This window comes from Chinchilla lanigera, unplaced genomic scaffold, assembly GCF_000276665.1.
Source record: "Chinchilla lanigera isolate Chin_1 unplaced genomic scaffold, ChiLan1.0 scaffold00094, whole genome shotgun sequence".
In the NCBI taxonomy this organism is placed as follows: domain Eukaryota; kingdom Metazoa; phylum Chordata; class Mammalia; order Rodentia; family Chinchillidae; genus Chinchilla; species Chinchilla lanigera.
In genome coordinates this window covers 804,844-811,954 of record NW_004955495.1, presented here as the reverse complement: position 1 = coordinate 811,954, position 7,111 = coordinate 804,844, and the positions used below count along the sequence as shown (strand labels likewise).

At 38.1% G+C, this 7,111-nt stretch overlaps 2 pseudogenes; one reads left to right on the top strand and one right to left on the bottom strand.

Annotated features, from left to right (window-relative positions):
- Positions 1-2,834: 2,834 nt before the first annotated feature.
- On the bottom strand, positions 2,835-4,241 carry LOC102025596 (annotated as a pseudogene).
- Positions 4,242-4,406: 165 nt separating this feature from the next.
- On the top strand, positions 4,407-6,808 carry LOC106146289 (annotated as a pseudogene).
- The last annotated feature ends 303 nt before the right edge of the window (positions 6,809-7,111 follow it).

Here is a 7,111-nt window from a genome sequence, read left to right as displayed (position 1 = left end):
GTATTTATTTGCCATTTGTATTTCTTTACCTGAGAAGTACGTATTCATCTCAGATGCCCATTTTTGGATAGGGTCTTTGAATTTGGAAGGCCTGATTTTTTTAATTCTTTGTATGTTCTAGATAGAAGTCCTTTGTCCAACGGACAGTTGGCTAAAATTTTTTCCCAATTTGTGAGTTTTCTTTTACTCTGTTAGTGTTTTCTTTAGATGTGCAAAAAATAGGCACTTCCTTAATTCTCAGAGACATAGCATAAGCAATATTTTCTTGACTCACTGTTGTCAAGGATGAGAGGCAAGATACAACAAGGCTTGCATATTTCTACTGCATGGAATTTCTGTGCATCTATTATTTTGCTTTTAGAGGCTCTACATAATTCAGGTTTTACAAAAGATTGCGGAGACTTTTCAAATAATGAAACTTTTAATAGACCAGGAAAGGGAAAGAGAAGATACATCTTACTGTGTGGACAGAACTACCTTTTGGGATTTCACAGTTAGGATTTCAAGTCATTCCATGCTCAAATTTCCTTGGACCATAAAGGTTTTGATTTCTTTGTCATATAATTGAATAAAAGTTAGCAAATATTATTGAGATTGTATCTCATCAATAAATGCTCTGTTATAATCATAATCCAATTCTGATATTTTATGACTGAATATTTACTGATTGCCAGTCTTACTGGGGCATTTCTGGGTGAGGAATGTTATCAGAAAAATGTTGAGCTACACACATTCTACATTTGGTACTACGTATGAAAGATATAAAAGTTAGACCTTTGTCTCCTAACTCCTATCTCAGTGCTCTTTCCCTTTGATCAGAGTGAAATAATTATTTTTAAGGCTTATTTTGTCCTAAATGAATAAGCAGGAGATGAATCCTTGATTTCATCTCGTGGGACTTAAGAAGGTCATCTGTGAATTAGCGGAATGGGCCAAGTGATTTAAAGGGGGCTTTCTGGGATCAGTGTTGTGATATGTAATACTTTCTGTGAATAGTAATGCTTTTTTTCCATTCTACTTTGGAAATCTGAAATATGCAAATATTGTTCCATGTACCAGAGAGTTAGGAAATGACTGTTACTAAGCCTATTTTAGGGATATTTGTGATTTTTATATCTGAACTGTAAGAGCAGGGAGCAGTTGATTGTGCCTGATTTTTGTTGGGAAAACAAATGTAGGCTACTAATAGTAAAATTAAATGTGTGTTTGTTTTATGACCCCAATGACTCTACTTCAAATATGTCTCTCAAATATATACATACATATATATCATATCGATATACTCACTTGTGTGGCATATATGGGAAGTATGATAAAAATGTGGGCAATATTTAAATTAAAATTACTATAACAAAGACACATTGCCATTAATCTTCTTCAAAGACTCCACCTCACTTTCAACACTTATTCCATCATTCTTGCCACTTTCTGAAGCAGTTTTGGAAGTCTTCTTTTGTGTTTTTAGTTGGACCATCATGGCTACCTTGATGTCTTAAATGATAAGAATTGATTCAAAACACTTACTTTGAAAACATTTACTTTCTATATTATGCTATTTTGACTTTGGGGAAGAGTCAGAAATTGGATAGTGCCAGGTCCTCTGAACAAGGTGGTTGACGACAGGCCATAATGCTTTTATTCTGGAGAAATTGCTGTAAATGTTTTCAATCAATTCAGGACATTAAGGCAAGCATGAAAAGACACTTGCATTATGGGAATAGTGCCAGAAACATATTTATACCAAATTCATGACAGTTGTTTTGAGGGTACACATGCAGGAGAATAGAATCATAAAGAGATAGTAACAAAACTTAAAATTTTATTGGCAATATTTAAAATTTCTTAAAATATGAAATTGGAAGCACATAGTCTTGGATGTTTGGATTTTTAATGTGGTGAGCATATGTTAATGACACTGATAATAACTAATAAAGTTCTTGCCAGTATTCTAAGGAAATGGTTCCCAACTTTGGCTGTACATTATAATCACCAGTGGACTCAAACAGAGATTCTGATTTAACTCATTCTGGGATCATATCCCAGAATCAGAATATCAGAACATGAGAATATCAGAACATCAGAATATTTTAAAAGGTCCACAGGCAATTAGAAGGATCAATTAGGAGTGAGAACCATTTGTCTAAGCACTTTATTATTTAATTTCTTGCAACAGCCCTGTTCGTAAGTTTAATTTTTATCCTCATTTCATAGATGAAGAAACGATCCATATTTAAAAATATTAGCATCTATATTGCCTTATTTTGCATTTTTCTCAGATTAAATCACACTGAAAACCTCCCGAAGAAATTAAGATCAAACCTGTCTTCAAGGAGCTGGGTTAGAGAGAATTACAGACAGCCAGAATTGACATGAGAAGCTCTTAACTAAGCTTTAAGAAGGCTGAATATCAGATATACCCTTGGGGCCTTCATGGTTTAAAATTATCCTGCTGTGTATTCATTGGTATTTATTTGAAGGGAAAAGAATATTTTAAAAATCCTGCATGCATATATTTTCATATTGAAAAAAATTTAACAAAGTTCTAGCAGGAAGAATGTAACAAAACAAGGATGAAGCAACAAAAGGAAGAGGGAGCCCAGCGTGGTGGTGCATGCCTGCAATCCCAGCACTTCAGGGGGAGTTGAGGGAGGAGAATTGCTGCACATTCGAGGTCAGCTTGTGTTACAGAGAGAGTTCAGGGCCAGCCTGAACTATAAAGTGAGACCCTGTCTCAAAAACAAAACAAAACAAAACAAAACAAAACAAAACAAAACAAAACAAAGCAAAACAAAACAAAACAAAACAGAACAAAAGGAGGTAGTGCCATGTGAAACTTGCCTCCATTTTTAATCAAGTTTTTCACACCCAATAAAGATGAATTTTTGAACAGTGTCTCTGTTTTTCATTGGATTGTCTTGTTGGTTCTTCTTTGGATTACCAACAGCAGGTCCCTTCATCTAACTTCAATCTCTTCTGATGAACCCAATCCAGAATGGTGTAGGTATCCCGAGTCTGCCCCTTTCCCCCATCCAGCAGCCTGTTGGACAGCACCTCCTTTGTTTCTACGGTTGATATTTTACTTATCAGCAGGTGTAAAATTACCATAAATTTCCCTGGAGTTTTACATCTGTTTTCTTTCTGGAGCGACAAAACATTGGAACCTTTCCCCACAATTATTTCCTCTTTCCTGAAACCTCCTCTCTTGTTGTTCCCTCCCCTCCAGATAGGTTAGTTTCTGCTCAGACTTTTTATCTTCTGGTGGATTTTTAGCTTTTGCCTATGTAGGTCTGGTAGCTGTTTGTTTTTGATCAAATCTTCTGTATTGGGAGCTGCCTTCTGCAGAGTGGGCAAGCCAGTTTATTCCAGTCAATAAGTTGGTCTTCTTCATTCCCTTTCTTGGTCAGATACTTTCTGCTGCTTGACCTCTGTTATGTGGAGCTGTATCGGAGGGGTCTGTTCTCACTTTTCTTTCTCATTGCCATCCTAAGTGGAGAGGCACTGTCTTGCTTATTCACAGACGAAGGCTATAGCTTCTTGAATACATCCAATGGTAGTGGAGGTGGAGGGAACTTGGTCACTTTTCTTTATTTTTTTTCTCCTTGCTATCTCATTTAGACATTTTCTCTTTGCTACCTGATTTTCCTTGATTGGTGGGTTTCTTTTCCTTTATCTCTTTTTCCTCAAGTGATGCAGGATCCTGGGGCACATAAACTTGTGTGGTGAGGTCATAATAAGCTTCTGTAAAGGGATCATAGTGTTGGCTAGGAGCAGAATCATTTATAGAGTAGATGATGACAGTTACCCTTGGCAATTTGTATCTGGAGAGAGAATGTCTACCATATCTAATCCTATCCTGAAAATACTTTTTATCCTGATAGTGACACATAGGATCAGAAAGTTCCCCAGAATAATTTTTTCATTTCCAGTTGCTAAGTTGACAGCTACCATCTTCCCATGAATGCTAGATAGCACATCAAATTTCTGTAAGATCTTTATCACATGTAAATGTGCCAGAGGGCATCAAGATATGGCCATTAGCATTAGTAAGATAGATGTAAGGCCCTACCACTTCCAGTCACATCAGATGGAGTAGGATGACAAGCTCTGTTTAGCATGATTATCCTGCAGGCCCCTTCTGGTATGTTACTTCAGACCATGGCTCTCAGACTCTGGAAAGTGAGCTCTTCTCTGAGAATGAGGCAACCATCTTTCTGCTTTTTCTCTTTTGATATCCCAAGCATTGATTCTTGTTCTTCTTTCTTCTTCCTGGGTTTAGGTCTCTATCAGCTGTCCTTGAGGGCTGGTTGAGTTGTTCTCTGATGATGCTGGTATGGATGTTTACTGAGGCTGGATGTAGGTTATTCATTATTGCTTGACCACTCCCTCTGGGCATTTACAAAGGGGATATGGAGGTTAATGACCACCAGTGCTTGCCTCACACCATTTATGTTACCAAAAATCCAAGCCTGGTACGTCTTTGAGGATGACTTCTTTGATGGAGCAGAGTTCCCTGGTTGACCTCTGTGCACTTAAAAGAGTAAGTTTGCTGGGTTTTTCTTCGCTTTGGACCAGTCTTAAAATATTGATCCGGAAGGTCCTGTTGGGCATTTTAGGCAATATTATTGTTTAAATATGAAACCCCCCCTCCCAGTTCATGTACTGAGTCTTGATCTTTCAAGTAGCAATATTAAAGGTGGGGCATAGAGAAGGGATTGGGTCATGAGGGTGGGCTATCAGGGAATGGAGCCAACTTGGAGGAAGTACATTGCCGGGAGTGTGCCTTTGAAGAGGATCTCTTCCTGGGCTTTTTCCTTTCACTCTGTTTCCATGGCAACACAGTGAGCAGTTTTCCTTTGCTGTGCCCTTCTGCCTTGGCAAAGACGTAAAACTATGGACCATGGGCCAAAACTTCTCAGACAATGAGCCAACATAGGTTTGTGTGTATTTTGTTTACAGCAGGGAAAAAAACTGATTAATACAGGCAGTTTTGTCCTTTGAAAAAGATTTTCTGTGACAATCGCTAAATATCTGGTTTCCTGGCAGGTTATGATCCATATCACAGTTTTCCATGCTTCTGTGATCAATGACTTCACAGCAAAGATCAACTTCTTTAAACAGACCAGCATTGCAATTCTATTATTCATTTCTAGAAAGATGTGAATTGTCTTTTTTTATGTTTAATGGCTGCATCTCACAAAAGAGCCACCTTCTTAAAAATGAGGAATGTTTTCCAGGGATGGGATATATTAATGCAATTAAGTTGAGACCCTGGACAGTTGAGCAAGCTCTTAAAACTCCTCAAGGCTGAAATCTTCCTGACTTGGATAACTCTGATATGGCTTGTCTTGATTTTGAGTTGGATAGTAGCTTATTGCAAGTCTGAAGGAACCTCACATTCAAAGACTACATCTTACACTTCTTCTTCTCTTGTTCTCAAATTCTCAGATTCTCCTTTCTGAATGTCTCAAAAGCAGGCCTTTTGATTGGTGGCCATGTGTGGATTCTTCTCTCTATCAAGATGTTAGCTACCTTATGTAGCGGGCTGAGTGTCATTCAAACATTCAGATTCATTATCCCACATATTTTCTTGAAATGAAGAGACTGATATTTTGCTGGGTTCATGAATTTATTTAGTCTAAATCTGCTTGTACCTGTAATATATTTCAGTTTAGTGTCTCCACAGTGGGTGTATGTGAATAATATGTAAATAACATAGAAATCAAAAGGGAAAGAATTATAAGAGAATTGGTGTGCTACAACTGAGAGACAAATTATTGCTGAGATGAGGAATATACCCTTAAAAAAACTTTCTACCTCAAATCCAAAGTTTAGATACAGTTCTGTGTACCTATTTCCTCATTTCATTTATTTCAACTCTTCTTTTTCAGAGACTATCTCAGTTGTATAGAATACAGACAAAATCTGACAGATGTCTCAGAATTCCTCCTGAGAGACTTCTGAGAGGATCCAGAAATGCAACTCATCCTCTTTGAGCTCTTCCTGTCCGTGTACCTGGTCACTGTGCTGGGGAACCTGCTCATCATCCTGGCCGTCAGCTCTGACTCCCACCTCCACACCCTCATGTACTTCTTCTCCAACCTGTCCTTGGCTGACATCTGCTTTACCTCTACCACTGTCCCAAAGATGATCGTGGATATAAAAACTCACAACAGAGTAATATACTATGAGAGTTGCCTGACACAGATATCTCTTCTTATTCTTTTTGGATGTCTGGATAGTCTGCTTCTGGCATGATGGCTTATGACCGGTTTGTGGCTATCTGTCACCCTCTGCATTACTCAATTTTCATGAATCCCTCCTTTTGTAGCTTGCTGGTTTTTGTATCTTTTTCATCAATCGTTTGGATTTCCAGGTGCACTGTTTGGTGGTGTCACAACTGACCTTCCTCATGGATGTAGAAATCCCTCATTTCTTCGGAGACCCTTCTCAGTTATTATACCTAGCATATTTTGAAATATCCACTAATAGCTCATTAATCTATATTTTTGGAGCCATCTTTGGTGATGTTCCAGTCTTAGGGATTCTTTATTCTTACATATGAATTGTTTACTCCCATTCTGAAAATCTCATGAACAGGTAGGAAATGTAAAGCCTTCTCCACCTGTGGCTCTCGCCTGTCCATTGTTTATTTATTTTCTGGGAAAGGTCTTGGGATGTACTTCAGGTCAGCTGTCTCACATTCCCCTAAGAAGGATTTGTGGTCTCAGTAATGTACACTGTGGTCATTCCCATGCTCAAACCCTTCATCTACAGCCTGAGGAACAGGGTCATCAAGAGGGTCCTGTGACAGTCACTCAAAAAACAGCCTGATCTCAATATCTGGACCATCTCTTCTGCTGTCTGTGTTAGACAAACCAATGAAACCAAATATCTGGAGATCCCAACTTTGCCCAATTACTTCCGTATTTATTTGCAGTTCTTATGCATTTTAGCTTCTTTTTGTATGATTTTAATGAGGTTGATGAAAAATTATGGGACCCTACATAAGAGTCTACATTAGAGTCAATGAATGATTCAATCCTATAAAAGCTATAGAGCCTTCTTTATCTTTCATCTGTGGCCCAGGCATCTAGGGTAAATGCCCAGTTCT